Below are 14713 nucleotides of genomic sequence, written 5' to 3'. Positions count from 1 at the left end.
AACACATCATCCCTAGACTCCCACCACAAGTCTTTCTTTACATCTATGGTTCAAATGTTTGTAATCGAGGTTTCCTCATATACCTGTGAGCTCTACCCTTCAGGTGTAATTATGAAAAAAAGACAATGTCCAATCTATTCAATCACAGAAAAAACCCAGATCTACCTGTCACTTGACTCCAAATTGCAAGTGTCTACTTTATGGATTGTGGTTCATTAGCGGTAGTTGGGAGTAAGAGTTCCTTCTGCCTTTGCAGGGTCCTTCCTGAGTGTCCTCAATATCCATCACTGTGTCGTTTAACACTCATTCAACAATCCAATTCTTTCCTTTTGTTTTCTGCTTTTTAAAGATTCTTCCTGGAAGAGTCTTTCAGGAGGAGATTTTATTTTTAATTCTATTTTCTCAATGGGTACATAATAGTTAAGTAACTTGTCAAGAACACCTTGCTACTAAGAAGCATAGTTGCATTGTGAACTCAAGTCACTGGCTTCAAATGCCATGTGTTTACAGATTTTCTCTCATTTCTTTCTCTTATCAAAACTGAATTGGAGGATGTGCCTGTGCTCTACCTGAGACAACACTATATACACTGTTACCTGCCCATGAGATTCACAGTTAAGCCTTTAGAGCAGGGTTTTCCAACCTCAAGAAAACTGACATTGTGAGCCATCTAATGCATTGTTGTGGAGCTGTTCTGTATGGTAGATCTTTAGTGGAATCCTTTGTGTCTACCTTTAAGACAGGTGTGTGTTGATTGTGTGTGCAAAACAATTCTATAATGGGAGAAAGACACTCCCTCGAAGGCATGGCAGGAAGAGAGAAGAGAGCCACAGATGGAAAAGCATCCACTTCCTGAGATGGTTGGCTAATGATCCAGCAGCTGAGAAAATGGCTTAAGCTTTGCTTCTTTTCATTTTTGCTTTGGTTTTGATATAGTGTCCTCCTGTGTAGTCCAGGTTAGCATGGAACACTCCGTCCTCCTGATTCAACCTCTCTGGTGTTGGTATTACAAAATATGCACTGGCAAGCCTGGATTAAATCTTCCTCTTTTCAGAAATAAGAAGAAACAGAGTTAGGTAAGCATCAGACTCATTATTTTTTCATTCTCTACTTTTTCCTCCTGATTGTACTAAAGTACCTAAAAATGTATCACAGTAAAACCCTTCTTTTGCCGGAAGATTGTGTTGTGATTTCTTACATTTATCGAGATTTAAAGGCTCATCATGTCTTGTCAAGAATTATTTGGGGAAAACCATTAATGATTTAGATCAAGATTTGTACTTCAGACTTGATAATTGATAGGGACCACAAAAAACAGGCAATTTTACCATGGAAAATTATTAACATAAAGCCTGGGTATAATCCAACAAAACCTTCTTATAAAGCTTATTTCCTGGTATACTCGTCATGTTTCTTGCCTGTACTAACAATCAAAAAAGAAAACCAGAAACATTGATAGATAGTTATATCATTTGAACCTTGATACTTTCACACTGAAAACAAACCTCATGTGCCTCAGCCTTTCCTGAACAGTCTGTGCTTTCAGAAAATCTCAGAAGTGGTGCTGTCTCCACTTCCTTCCATGCTGCCCAAAGCACGATTTCTTTCCCACAGTCAGCAAGTAACTATGCACCAAAGATCTGCTATCTCACCAGCACATTAGGAAAGACAAAGAATCATGAGACCCAGCGTCTCCTTTCCCAAGTTAGGTCACTGCTGGAAGAAGTTGGCTCTATACATGAAACTGGAAAGCTTTTGTAAGACTTCCAAGCCTGGCAGCTCCTATGCAGATGCAAATCCAGGTTCAGCATTTATTCACTGGTACTCACAAGTACTAATGCTTGCAAATAACTGTGATGGTTTCTGCTTCTTGGTGTATGGCAGACAAATGCAAGTTGAAATGATATCTTTCATGCTTGAGAACTTGGCCTATTGTCCAGATTGAGGTTCTGGAGTCCAAGACCAGTCTCTGGTTACATGAGACCTTGTCTCTGAAATCAAAAACTTGACATACACTTTTCCACTGTACCTGGATGCATGACAGTCATACACACATCCACACCAAGGTAGCTCCAGTAAGACAGAAGCTCTGAGGAGGACAATTACTTTACCCTGGTTGACTTCTCCCATGTTCTGTTGAATCCTATAGCAAAAATCTCAGCGTATGTTATATTTCTGGGAACATGTATTGTTGTTCTTGCTGAATGAAATTTTATTGTGGGTCCTGGTTTCAAAGATTTTAGTCCCTCTTCTTGATGCCACTGATTCTGGATTCATGGTAAGACAAAACATCATGGCATAGAGAACAGGTGAAAAGGGTCTTTTTACCTGTCACAGACAGGAAGCAGAAGGAGAAGGACCTGAGGACCAGACATAGCCTCTCAAGTTCCATTTCCAGTTACCTGCTTTCTTGAGCAAAGTTTCTCATCTTAAGGTTGCCAGAAACTCTCAAGATAGCAAGAGTATCTGGGGACCTAGTAATCAATACATGAGCCTATGGGGGACATTTTATACTCAAACTAGAGCAGTACTTTAATCACATTTTTGTTGTCTAGCCTTGAGTTATTAAGCCCACTGCTTAGACTTCTCCTAAATTAACCTTGAATTACATGTCTGGGTAAGGTGGGAGAGGGTTGGAGTTTGGCAGATCTTATTTTTTACCACAAGCCTACTATAGGCTTGGTCATTTCAGCATTTGCTATTTTATGGCTGCCAAGGTCAAAAGTTGCCCTGAAGATCTCCTGATAGGAATCCTAAGGACATTCTACCCCTGGGAAAACCCCTGCTGTATTATGACAACACAGCAGTTAATATGAAAGATTAATCCAACCTCTTTATCTCTCAAAGACCCAGTGTCCTATGTCCTTCAGTAACCTCCATGCTGACTGTCCTATCTCCAACACCACAGAAAGCAAGCCAGTCTCACCGGGTCTGAATTATATAATACACCCTTGGCAGTGAGGTCTCCTATTTGCTTCTCACTGTATCTTTGGGGGAAATGGAAGTGTCCTAAATCTTAGGAACGTACACAAGGATACAGAAGCACCTTACACTTGTTATGCCCAGCCCAATGACAGAAAGATATTTTCCTCTTCATTTAGTCAGTCTCTTATTTTCCCTATCATTATCAATTTTTTTTGGAGAAGGTCCATAGATGTATCGTTTGTCACAGTTGTGTGAGTCACTTTTTGCTCTTTGGAACACTTCCCACTGTCCCACCATTTATCTGATTTGCCCTGAGATCTGGACATTTGTTCTGTTTCCAGTTCAGTAAAATAGTTTTTCCCATAATGAAACAGTTCCTCGAGGAGGAGGATTCTAAACCATCTTTGCAGCCAAGACTCATCCTTCAGAAATGCCAGTGGCATGACCCCTGACTGCTACCATCCTCTGACACACATAGAGTTCATGTTCCTGTCTGGTATCATATTATCCTACTTAGGTTTAGAAACTACTTACTAGATTAAGGTTTTCCTGGGCTATATAGAAGCCATGTCTCAAGAAGTTAATTTAGGCACAAACATGTGTTGGCAATTTTTTTTACTATTTTATTGTGTTTTTATATCTACCACCATTACAACCCTTATTCTACCCTAATCCCTTCCAACTCCCCAAATGCTAGGTAGGAGACAAAGAAGGTTAGAGGGGAAAGACAGCATAGATCTCTTTCAGCCAACAAGATAGACTACTTTCTGCTGATTAGGGACACCGTGTATCTTGGGGTCAGTCCAATCTTCATCTTTAGGAAATTTCCAACTTGTACTTCTTTCCTCTTTGTTCCAAAACACTTGACAAATGACAGTAACTGGGAACAACACCCTTTTGGAGCACCTCTTCCACCTTGGGGGCTCTGGAATTTATACCCTCTCCAGATGCCGCAGAAGTAAACTACCTGCCACTAGCAAAGATCACACCCTTGCTAGTGTATGAGGCAAATCATAATCACCTGCTGCCAAGCAGCCTCTTATCCCACTCCTGGGATAAAAAAACAAACCTGTTTCTTTCTTTCTTTCTTTTTTTTTTTTTTAAAGAAAATAAGATTCTCACTACAAATATGGCTGTTGTTCATCTTATGTCTTCTTATTTCAGAATAATGAAGATGCAGGAGAAAAAATCTAGAAGGTGTAAGAGAGCCCAGCCTTCTCTATCTACCACTGTCTGACACAAAATCTATCACAGTCGTCACCTTTGAAATGGGAAGGTAGACTCGACTATTTGCATACTATAACCCAAATGCTTTAGAATTCTGTTCCAGACCATTTGTTTCTGTTATTTAAAGTTTTTTCATTGTATTTGGATGTGGTGGCACATATCTACAACCCTGGCATTTGGAGGTAGAAGCAGAAAAATTATGAGTTGAAGGTTGGCTACATAGTGAATCCTAGGCCAGCCTGGCTACACATGATATTTTTATGTCTCTGCCTCATTTGTGTGTGTGTGTGTGTGTACAGATATCATCTAAAATTTGAAAGCAAAAATATTATACGTACAGTGACAGATATATTAAGAATTATAAGGGTGAATTAGAAGAGCCCTCACCAGTTAGAGCTGACAATCAGTAGAAGATATGATACATGCATCACTGCCATTCAATAATGGATAAAATTGAGAAAGGAACAGCTGAAGGAATTTCTGCTTGAGCTTTGACCCCTTTGTGGATTTTCTTTTTATAGTTCCTATGTGGATCTACAAATGCCATATTTAAAAATGCATGACTGGTATTTTTTTAAGGGTAACAACACTCATAGAAGAAGGTAGGGGGTACAGGGAGAAAGGGAGGGATGGAGGAAAGAAAGAAAGAAAGAAAGAAAAGAAAAGAAAAGAAGAGAAAAGAAAAGAGGAAGGGGAGGGAAGGAATTTAACTATTTTATTTTACTTGAACATTTCAGACTGCTAACACCAAATTTGTCATTTTTCATTATCTGTGAGCCATGATGGCACATGTCTGTAATCACAGGGTTAGGGATGGTGAGGAATCCTGGGTACACAGTAAGTAAGTGAGATGAGCTAAGGCTCCACAGCAAGACCCTATCTCAAACCTACAACAAATCTATTCAATATTACATTCTTTACTCATTTCTATACATTGAATTCTTCATCATAATGCTTTAACCTTTCATTTAACAAACTGTGCACACTAACATTTCATTTAAAAACTGTGCTACACTTACCTTTGGAAATTCCATTTGTTCTTTTTGGTGCCAAGTAAAACAACATTTTTTTTTTTATTTAAGAATACAAACTATCCTTGCATTTGCTTGTCTTTGAATTTGATTTCTATTATTTGTAAAGACATCAAAAATACTGACAATTTAAGATTTATTTATTTTTCTTGTCTCTGAACTTAAAAACCATCTCAAAATTTTATTAGACATTTAAGCATATTTCTGAAATTTTGTGATCTTATAATTTTATAATTCAAGCAGAAAGTTTTGTTTTGAAAATCTATGATGTTAATTGGTTTTTGTTTTGGTTTTTTTGTTTTGTTTTGTTTTCAAGCTCTTTCTTTCTATCCTTCACTACCACTCCCCATGCACCTTCTTGTTCTTCTAATTTCTACAGATAGAATTTTGGTATGGAGTCCTGGATAACCTCACTATGTAGTGCAGTCTGGCCTTGAGCTTGTGTTGATCTTTCTGTCTCTTGCTCCTGAGTACTGAGATTAGGAGTGTTTACCATGCCTAACCTATATTAACTTTTAGAGTAAGATAAACTAAATTAGAGACTTTTTAATTGACTTCATATCATGCTCCAAATATCATGTGCATGTGTATATGAACCTATGCACATGTTTGCACATGTCTGCACCTATGTACATGTCTGCACACATTCTATCCTAAAAGCATAAGGATGGGCATAACTACCATCCATTTTTATAAGAAAACAGCAAAGATCAGAGAGGGCAAACAATTTGCCCAGAGTGAAAGTCAATTCCCTTGTACCGAAAGTGAATCCTGTAACCAGAGGTTATACCCTCAGTAGGACTGGCTACCAGCCTAGCATTGTGCCTAGGTTTCTGCTATGCGTAGGAAATGACTGACTTAGTCAAACATCTAATAACACAGCTCTTGGCTGCTAGTGTTTAAACAGGACCAATGACTTGGTGCTTCTTTTAAAGTTCCCAAATTCTCAATTGTACTTAACAGATTTTGTACTGGAGTGAAGAGAGTAAGTTGGGAAGTTGACTTCTGAGAAAGATGATCTGCCCCACACACACCCCCTCCCCTCAGCCTGTCTCAGTGCTCAACAGTTTATTAAAAAACAATGATAAAATGTCTTGGGCTGTCGAATCCTGCTGGTGACACTATTGCTTGAAAACTTGTGCAAGTGTGCAAGCGCTTTCCAGCATCACTGCTTAGGGCTATGTGCCAGCACACTAAGACATCCCCGTGATCACCCACCCACCATTAGTAACACTAACATGTGTCTAGTTACCATGGTGCCTAGACAGGCACCATGGTGTGTGCCTGTAGTCCCAGATACCTGGGAATCTAAGTCAGGCATATCACTTGAACCTACTACTTCAAATCCAGTTGGGGTAACACAGTGAGACCCCATGTTTGTGAAAAGGAGAAAATGTGAATAGAGGATATATAAAATTTAAAAAAATATTTTATAAATTTATTACTAAAATTTTATAAATAAAAGCATTCTAATTTATTATAATTACTTTAGATTAAAACTGAAACAGCCACATCTAGCAAGATGTGGCTACTGCAGACAAGGCAGATTACTGATTAAATTCCTACAATCAAAAATCTAAGCTTTAAACTAAAAATATGTTCCCCACATTAGCTTGTTGTATGCAAACTGGAATTTAGTATCTGGTTGACTTTGCCAGGATAAGACTATTATCTCTATGTCAGAACGAAGCACTAGTAGACAGTTTCTGAGCATTTCCTGATGTTCGTAAGCCAAATGACATATGCACACTATTCATGAAACTTGCTGGCAGTTGATCATCCGAGTAGAAATGACCACAGTGTCTACCATCACTGAACACGGGCTGATTTGCCCAACCAAAAGGTCCTTGAATACTCCCTATCAGTTTCAACCTTCCAGAAAACCAACAGAATAAAAACTAAAATCAAAGTGGCAAAAGCAAAATAATAACTCTGTAATTTCACAGAAAGTATGCTTTTCTGAATTCCATTGATTACACACACTTCCTCTGACGTGTGGTAAGTCACGTTGTCCTGAACTAAGGTAGAGCAGGTCCTGGATGGCGTCCAGGTCCCTGAGCCTCTAAGGTCCAGCTTATTTACCTTTGGGTGAAACACTTTTCTGGCTTCATGTTTATTCTGCTCTATGCACTCCAGGACTACTTACTGTCTGGGCTGGGGAAGCTATAATTTTACCTTTAACCCTGTCCTGTTCTTTATATCTGATGGTTTACCTGAAGTGTATTTAACAGCATGTAAGAACATGCAATCGCATGCAAATTTGGTAATGCTTCTCCCATGTTTGGGGCGAGAAAGCTGCTGAGTGCATATTTTTGGAATGACTCAGGAGACTGCTGGAGCCCTCCCAGGCAGGGAATTGATGTTAACATTGCCCATTCCGTAGCAGCGTCACAACTGCCAGAATACTTTAAACATTTGTAACGGGAATCAATTTAAGACATTTAGATGATGTCATTCTGTGCCTGGGGCTTCCTTTCTCATTCCTATAAGTTGGTCTCACTGAGCCAATGGGCAGAATGTAAAGAATGAGAGCCACTACTTTGCATAAAGATCGGAACCAGACAACACTCTAAAATATGCCAGGCACGACAACACGTGGTTGCCCCCCCAGAATTAGGGAGGCTGAGGCAGGAGGATCATTGTCAGTAAGCAGGAAGCCAGTATAGGATACATGTGAGCTAAAGGTTACTCTGTACTATATAGAATGATCCAGACTCAAAGGCAATGAAAAATAGCAAACACATTATTCTATTTGGAAAATACTCTTCTTCATTGAAGAAAAAGAAATGTGTGTACTAGGTTGAGCTAGTTGCTAGAGGGCTGTTGGAGGGCAGTTGCTCACACACTGGAGGACTCTGTTTACTCTGTTTTGCTGCAGGAGAAAGAGCCATGGCCAGACCTCAAAGTGTCAGTCAGAGCAGTTTGAGAGGAACAGCCTAAAATCAATGAGAGCTAGGAAATTAGGCAGCCGGTGGCAGATTTTCTTCTATCTTGAGGATGGGATAGCCTCTAAGGTTTTGCCCACTGAAGCAAGCAGACTGCCTGTCGGAGGGTGGAGGCCAGGGAGCAAGGGATTACAAAGCCAAGATGCTATTATTCTGGATGAGGCCTGGGGATGGACATATAGAACCCCTGATAGCAACAAGGGTCTCTGGTACCATAAGCAATATACATGGAGATGAGCAGTCCCAGAGCCTATGGAGAGACTCATCGTAGAAGTGAAGATCCTCTGAAGGCAACACTGGGATCTAGGGCTATCCCTTCCACCTGATATGCAGTTCTAAGTTAAAATAGCACCAGAAGAGAAAGAGAAACTCTTAGGAGATGAGAAACCGAATTGCGGTAATAATAAAGTCTCTAAACTCAGACCTTGCACAACTAAATCAGGAGGATTTTTTGTCCATTCATGGCCAATCTGGACTATAGTGTAAGACCATGTCCAGAAAAGAAATAAAGAAATAAAGAAAGGAAGGAAAGAAGGAAGAAAGGAAGGAAAGAAGGAAGAAAGGAAGGAAAGAAGGAAGAAAGGAAGGAAAGAAGGAAGGAAGGAAGGAAGGAAGGAAGGAAGGAAAGAAGGAAGGAAGGAAGGAAAGAAGGAAGAAAGGAAGGAAAGAAGGAAGAAAGGACGGAAAGAAGGAAGGAAGGAAGGAAGGAAGGAAGGAAGGAAGGAAGGAAGGAAAGAAGGAAGGAAGGAAAGAAGGAAGGAAGGAAGGGAAGGAAGGAAGGAAGAAAAGAACAAAAGAAAAATCAGAGTTGGTGAGAAGAGTGGAGGAAAGGGAAAACCTGCTTAGGGAAAGAGCAAGCTCTTCAAATAAACTGAATGTTTCTATTTATTTATTTACTTACTTATTTATTCAAATAAAAGGAACATTGCTGCCTAGGGGGAAACATGGAATTTTCCAAGGGAAAATCCCTGATTTCAGCGCAAACAGGAGCTCTGGGCAAGACAGTTTGGAATGGAAACTAGAGATGCTCGTCTTTTTGTTTCATTCCTGCCTGTCATCTGATTCGCAGCATGCGCATTTTGGCCTCTCTGCAAGCCAATCATTTCTCCATCAACAGGCTAAGGGGGCGAGGGTAGGGGTGCTTGCCTTGCCACTCTCCAAATGAGAAGCAATGCCTGTCAGGTGGCATTGTAAATCTTGATGCTCCCCTTCAGAGGACACACTGCTTCTTACTATGTTCTACGGAGGGGAGTGGCCAGGGGCTATTCGTCAGGGTTAGAATGCAGTGCTCACTTAGAACACTGGAAGCTCACTTTCGTCATTGTGAGGAAAACACAAAGATCCTCACAAAGCCTGTATCTGCATTCACTACACTGAGAAACCACTATCTAGCAAGGTCCTAGTCTGGATTATGCACAGACTTATTGGTCACAAGCACGTTATGATATCTGTCGTTAGCACTCCACCTCCAATTCTCCTTCCTAATCTACCAATGGCTGCAAATGAATACCTCAGTTCTTATAGCCAAACTGAATCTGGATATGAAAAATCACTGTCCTTAAGTATTTTGTTACTATCAACAATGAATCTCATAAGAGCTGTGTTTTAGACCGCCACTCACACCACTTCTTAATCTGAATGGCAAGAAAGGCGTTTCCTGCACCCAATTTCAGTGGAAGAAATGGAGGCCTCTTTGTTCTAAGATCTTTGTAGGAATTTCCTTGGGATCTTCAGTCTTTTTGACTTCCCTACCTCGCACTCAAATGTCTGGTTGTCTGCTGTCATTGTTAAGATCAATGATTTGAACCTTGCTACTTATCTATTGGTTCTGTCTCTTTAAGGTACAGTATTGTTCTAGGTTCCCTGTTCACATAATGGCCTCACAGATCCACACAGCTCCTCAGATGGATTCAACGGATGATAAAAGAAGATGGGACAAACCCATTAAGTTCTTGAATGCTTAAAACAAAGGAAGAAGTCTAAAATACAAACATCTATACTGGGAAGGAGAATATCACTCTTACTATCTTGTTCTGGTCATCTTTGCCAAGGCCACAGAGACTGATTTACTTCCAAACCCTGGGCTACTGAAGGCTCCTCCAAACAAAACTGTCTTTATTTACTTAATGACTAGAACATACTTAGATAGCTTGGGAACAGTATTATAATTACTTGACCGATCAATTCCTTCCTGGACTAGGGCCTCACAGAAGACTATCAAATGTAATTGGGGTTTTTAACCTTGTGACATAACCCATTAGCTACAGAGTGTCTTCTTTATTTCCTTTCCTTAAAAAGTACATTCAATCTACTGTGGACTTTCCCATCTGTCGGTGCAGCTGGAGGTGACTTCCTGATCAGTCAGCTGACCGTGCCCTGAGTCACATCACTGTTGAACACTGGTAAAGCTGTTTCTTCATTGAGGCAGTCGCCGGGGAGAGAATGTAGCCTGAGCTATCAGACCACCTCCAATGTGGGATGCTGCTGCATTTCTTCTCATTTGACATCTCACAAGTAGAGCCATTGTTCCTCTGGCTTCTGGTGATACTTCCAAAGACAGGACAATCAGTTTCCTATATCCCAGAATGAAGATGACATTTGTAGAAAGTCCAATCTCTGTAGGCAATGAGTCATTTACCCGGGCAACCCCTTTCTTCAAGGGTCCTTCCTCTGGCCCTCATTTCGGGGATGTGCTCTGCTGAAATGATAATGACCCAAGTACTCATTCTGGGATTTGAAGTGATGCAAATTCAGTTTTAGAGGAATTTGAAAGCCACAGGAAAAAAAGATGTGTCCTCAGGATGGGTTTAAAATACGAAGTAGGAAACTTCCTGGTTTGGGGAAGCCATTGGAAAGAAGCTGTACGGGGAGTTAAAGCTAGAAGTCAGAGGAGTGAGGGAAACAGCTCTGCCTGCCATGGGTGCTGAACTTACTGGTCAGTTAATTCTGGGTTCGGAGTGCTCTCATTAAAAAGGAGACAGTTGTAACATTAGCTTTTCTTCACCAAATGCTTTTGTGGAGAGCCAACCATTGGCATGATACACTTTCCCCCATTTGTGACAGTAGGACAGGCAGTTTTGGTGTACTGTCTTCAGTAGTGACTTATCCAAAAGTCTGCTCAGCAGCAGTGCCCAAATAATGGCTTAATTTAAAGTTTTCTTCCTTCAAAGACACGCAGTATGAAAAGGATTTAGAAACGAAGAACACAGGCAAACTAAAGGTTAAAGGGCAGGAAAGTATATTTTCATATTTGGTCCTAATAGAATAAGCAGGGGCCAAGAACTGGACACCTAAAGCCCTTCGAGATTCAGTGTACAAAGTCAGAAGACTCCATCAGCATTCAGTATCATTTGTGATTAAATTACTCATAACCAGCCTAAACAAGACACCACCACATCAGCTACTGACATAGATGTAATGTAAGCAGGTGCAAGCTTCGAGCCTGGAAATCTTTTAAATGTGATTGAGATCACAATAGTCCTATCCATTTACTGGACGATGTACCTAATCATATATCCTCATATTGACTTCAGAAAAATGTGCATCAGGGTTTTTGGTAATGAACATCAGGCAGTGGCCATTGAAGGAATAAATGGCAGGAATAGGCTTCAAAAATGAATGTCCAGAGGTGGGAACCTAAGTCTGGTCCACAATTGCTGTTCCTTAAAGTCACTGGAGGCATAGGACTCTTTCAACTTCCTCTCTTTTCCTTTCCTAAAGCTACAATAATAAAAAATTCTCATCTATGGGAGAATCACCATTTGTCCTATATTAGGAGAATCGAGAAAAAGGAAAGGGTGGAGGAAGGTATTACAGGACATACCATTCTTCTGAAAAGGAACATTTCCAGAATCATCATGTACATGTCACGTTTTATATATCCTATTAGTGAGAAGCTGATCACTTGGACACACCCAAGTCAAGGGAAGCTGGGAAACACTATCCTTTTCTATACAGACATGAATCTAGTCAAAAGTATGGAAAAGAGAGAGTGGGAATCAGGAGATAATTTTCTGTTATCACCGCAGAAGAAGGAGCATGATGTGTAATGTAAGCAGGTCCAACCTGTTTCTAGTTTATAATAGGAAAGCCATCAACATTCGGATTAAAAACTTGTCAAAGCACTATTCATAATCACCCACACAGAATCAACTTCAGTGCCTATCAGCAGATAATGGAAGAAGATAACTGACCTCTACAGACTCACTGTGGTACAAGGGTGCACATATCATGCATTATATATATATATATATATATATATATATATATATATATATATTAACAAAAGATAATGGAAAATACATTAACAAGAAAAATTTAAATGAATGAAATTCAGTTGAAGGAAAGTAGATGCAGCTGGAAGATGAACATGATAATGTTAAGCAAAATAACCCAGATTCAGAAAAACAAATAAATGTGTTTCTCTCATATGTGAAACCTAGATTCTTTAAAAGATATGAATGTAGAAGGGGAAATATTTGGCAGGAGGAAGGTGATCTCCAGGAGTAGAGGGGGAAGAAAATAGAAGGTAATGGGGTAAATATATAAATATAACCAAAGTGTGTATATATATATATATATATATATATATATATATATATATATAAAACCATGAAACCCATTATTTTGTGTAACTAATACATATCTAACAAAATATCTCAAAATTAGCCTAAACCAAAAATAATTAAAATTCAACATAATAATTTAAAGATTCAGGAATTGAGATACACATTTGTAAGGCAATAGTATCATGAGCTGGAGTCTAGCCTGGGCTACTGATTGGGACCTGGACTCAAAAAAAATATTTGAGATGCTAATTACATTATTTATGTTTTCACTCTCTCTGTGCGTAGGCAAGTAAATGTCAGAGGAAAACTTGTGAGTGCCTGTAATCATGTTTTTTTCAGACAAGACCTCACTGTGTAGATAGCCTAGAACTCACTATGTAGACCAGGCTGACCTCTTGCCTATAGAGATCTACATGCCTCTGCGTCCCAAGTACTGGTATTAAAGGAATGTATGGGAGCAATTCAGTAAGCAGCAACCCCAACACCCCACCCATCATGGCCTCTGGATCAACTCCTGCCTCTATGTTGTTGCCCTGTTTGAGCTCTTGTCCTGACCTCTGTTGGTGATGAACAACAATGTAGAAATCTATTAGAGAACATTGTTCCCCACTCTCATCTCCACCTCCTTTGCCTTTCCTCTGGAGGAGGCCTTCCAGGCCCCAGAAACACCCAGGTTAGACCCTCCCCCATCTCCTGTCTGCTAATTCTACTGGGCCACAGCTAGCAGAGGTGAGCTGTGCTCTGCCCCCTAAGTTCCACTGTCATGCTCACAGCTCAGCAGACCCTTTCCGAAGAGGCCTATGGTACCCCAGGTTCCAAATGGGGCACAACAAGTGGAGGTAAGCAGCAGCTACTGTTCCCTGAGCTCCATTATCAGTCCCACAGCTCTGCCTGCTTCCAGAAGAAGTCATGCCAGCAGGAGCTTCTAGCCAACACCAGTGGCAACCAGATGGCTAAAGGCCAGCCCAAGAACGCAACCAACAAGAGCCAGGGCAATGTGGCAACACCAGAGTCCAGATACCCTACCACAGCAAGCCCTGGATATCCTAACACAGCCAAAGCATAGGAAGATGACGTTAAATCCAATATACACAAAGACAAATGAATAAATCCCTTAATGAAACACAGGAAAATGCAATCAAACAGGGGAAGGAAATGAATAAAAAGGTTCAAGAGATAAAATGGAAATAGAAGCAATAAAGAAAACATAAACTGAGGAAATTCTGGAGATGGAAAACTTAAGGAAGAGAACAGGAACTACAGACACAAGCATCACCAACAGACTACAAGAGATAGAAGAGAGAATCTCAGGTATAGACAATACAATAGAAGAACTAAATACATTGGTCAAAGAAAATGTTATATCTAAAAAGTTCCTGACACGGAGCATATAGGAAATTTGGGACACCATGAAGAGTCCAAACCTAAGAATAATAGGAATAGAAGAGAGAAAAGATTCCCAGTTCAAAAGCCCAAAAAATGTGTTCAACAAAATTATAGAAGAAAATGTCCTCAAACAAAAGAAAAAGATGACTATAAATACGCAAGAACCTTACCAAACCCAAGTAGATTGGAACAGAGAAGATGGTTCTGCCACATAATAAGACACTAAATGTATAAAACAAGAAAAGAATATTAAAAGCTGCAAGAGAAAAGACCAAGTAGCACATAAAGACAGACCTATCATAATTACATTCGACTTATTGACAGGTACTGTAAAAGGATGAAGAGCCTGAACAGATATCTTACAGACCCCAACAGCCCACAGATATCAGCCCAGACTACTATGCTCAACAAAACTTCTAATGAAAGTAAAGGGATAAAACAAGATTCTTCACAACAAAACCAAATTTAAACAATATCTTTCCACAAACCCAGCCCTACAAAATATTCTAGAAGGAAAACTCCAACCCACTGAACCTAACTACATCCAAGAAAGCAAGGAAATATATAACCCCACACCAGAAAACCAAAAGAAGGGACACACACACACCCTTCCACCACTAACATCAAAATA

Source organism: Apodemus sylvaticus, chromosome 23 (assembly GCF_947179515.1).
Source record: "Apodemus sylvaticus chromosome 23, mApoSyl1.1, whole genome shotgun sequence".
Taxonomy (NCBI): Eukaryota; Metazoa; Chordata; class Mammalia; order Rodentia; family Muridae; genus Apodemus; species Apodemus sylvaticus.
This window is presented reverse-complemented; position numbering follows the sequence as displayed.